Source organism: Hippopotamus amphibius, chromosome 9, assembly GCF_030028045.1.
Source record: "Hippopotamus amphibius kiboko isolate mHipAmp2 chromosome 9, mHipAmp2.hap2, whole genome shotgun sequence".
NCBI lineage: Eukaryota > Metazoa > Chordata > Mammalia > Artiodactyla > Hippopotamidae > Hippopotamus > Hippopotamus amphibius.
The window spans coordinates 123,673,772-123,676,458 of NC_080194.1; positions in this window are offsets into that span (position 1 = coordinate 123,673,772).

The window sequence follows — 2,687 nt, forward strand, 5'->3', positions numbered from 1 at the left end:
CGTGTTACAGGTAAAAGCAAACCTGAAGCCATAGATTACAGGAAAGCTGTGGTCAAGTAAAGTGGGAAGAAACCAAAACTGGGGAGAGTGGCAAATAACAAAAGCTTAGGGTGGCAGGAACCTGGAGGCCAGCATACCTAAGGTTAGAGTCAGGAAAAGCATTTCAGAATGACAAGAGCTGCTTATTTGCTCCTACACCAAAGAGTACAGACTTGAAAGTCTTAACACTGTAGATTTCATCAAATATCAGTTTGAAAACCAGGCACAGACAACTACACCCCACACCACCCTTGAGTGCAAGGTAATCTATGAGACCCAGGTAAAGACTGAAAGTAGCTCTATAGACAATTTAGTACCCATGAGAACTTAAGACCAGGAGTAGTAGGGTTTTTTAATCTGAAATTCAAAATTGTTTTTTCTTCTACATAACAGGGAGCCACTGATAGCTAAGGACAAGAAAATACAGTTGCTTTGTACAACACAGGTTTGAAATGCATGAGTCCACTTACACATGGGAATTTTTCAATAAATACATGTTACAGTACTATGCAACCCACAGTTGGTTGAATCTGTGGCTGGAGAACCACAAATATGGAAGGCCAACTGTAAAGTTATACATGAATTTTCCACTGTGCAGAGGGTTAGTGCCCCAACCCCCCACTGCATTGTTCCAGGGTCAACTGTATAAAAAAGTAAAATCAGCAGTGGTTACTAGAGGGCATTCTCACTTCCTTTAACTTAATTTTCACCAAGCCTTAAAGTAGTGGTTTTTAATCTTTTTCATCATTTAGAGAACTTGATGAAAGCAATGGACCCACTTCCTAGAAAATACACATACACGAGGTTTTGTGTACAATATCAAAAGGTTTACAAAATCTCCAAATCCATCCACGTGACCCTCTAGAACTGTGTTGACAGTAGCCACTACCTAGTGGGTCTTAGCAACACTAGCTGCATTTTAAGTGCTGAGTAGCCACCATCACAGTAAGTTCTATTGCACTCAGTACTGCTGCGCCTGCTAGAATTAAGAACTCCTGCCCCAAATGAACACTTATAGTTCTGCTGGCCTGTAATCCCACTCCCAGTCAAATTGGTATTTGACTATAAAATACCATCTATAAAAGCTATTTTCTCTGTCTGAATATAGATAAGCCTCAAAGAAATGAAGGAATACTATCTGTAGTTCTGAATAACACTGTAAATCTATCTAGCATTAAGTACCCGTGAATAACCTAAAATCAAAGGGAACTCAGCAAATGGTTCATCCCTCATTCTTACCATCTCAGGGTATGCGTAGTTTTGCAAATATTCACATGTTCCACATCCTGTAATAATAATCTGAGTGGCTTTTCTATGAGACAGGGTAAGCCTTCAGGAATTTGCTATGCATTAGTAACAGCTAATATTGAGTTCATACTAAGTGCCAGGTATGATTCTAAGCATCTTACATATGTTAGCCCATTTAATCCTCACCCAGTGTTATAAGGTGGGTATAGTATTATCCCTTCAAAACAGATGAAGGAACTGAGGTTTGAGGCTTAGTGATATTGAATAACTTGTCCAACTTGTAAATGCCAGAGACGTTATTAGGTTAGAATCTATTATCTCCTGAAATATTAATATCTAAAACAAGAAAAAAATGGCCTTACAGGACTTCGAGGTCACACGTCTCAACAAGGCTTTCTGAAATGGACCTGCACCAGCCTGTGTGCTATGAGGCCTCGGGGTCTGCATTTGCCATAATAGCTTATGGATCTTTCTCTGGCTTGGAACAAAAATACACAGTACTCAGGATTCTTTCCACCCCGTCACTGAAAGTCAACCTTCTCCGTCCCCACATCACCCTTTACCATCATGGCAGCCTGAACTTCAGCGACAGACTAAAGAGTGATCCTGGGCAAGTGAGTTAACTGACGCTCTGTAACATGGGGATAATAGCGTCTAGTTCCTACAATTTCGTGTGCTGTGAGGATCCAGTGGCACGTAAGCAGGTGCTCAATAAATGATCACTGTTTGTCACGATTCAATCCCATGACCCTTCAATCTCCTGAGACCACGGATCTGACCCTCGCTAGAGGAAATGGAGGAGGTGGGTCGACCTGGGCCGTGGTCACCTGCCTCACAGCTGGGTAGCCCTGCAGCAGAAAGCCTCGACTGCGCCGGCCAGGGGATCGACCCTCAAGATAAAGGTTAACAGCAGACCTAGCAGGGAGATGAAGAATGACCTCGCCCCCGCAAGGCTGAACAATGACATGTACGCCCTCGGCAAGTTTAAAATCGGAAGCCGATGGTGCTGGCTGGGTCCCCAGCGGCCCTGAGGGACATCCAGCCGCCCGCAGCTGGACCCTTTCCAGGCAGGAGAGCGCCACCGGCCACAAGCCCACCACCCCACTGACCGCCTCCGCACCCTGCCTCGCAGCGCCGGCAACTCCAGGGCGCAGGCGCGGGCCACGCCGCCAACAGCATCTCCCGGCAGGCCCTGCGGCGGCGCTGAGGTGGCCGGGGCCCACTCTTCCCCTTCTCTCCCAGGCGCCGAGTAGGCGGCCGAGTGGACTCTGGCTCGATTGCCTCGGAGGCTGCCTGGGCGGGTACACCCTCCCCTGCAGCTCCGCCTAACTGGAGCGGATGGGGACCGCCTTGAAATACGTTTTGACCCGGACAGTGATTCTCAAACTTGTCTGTGGGGG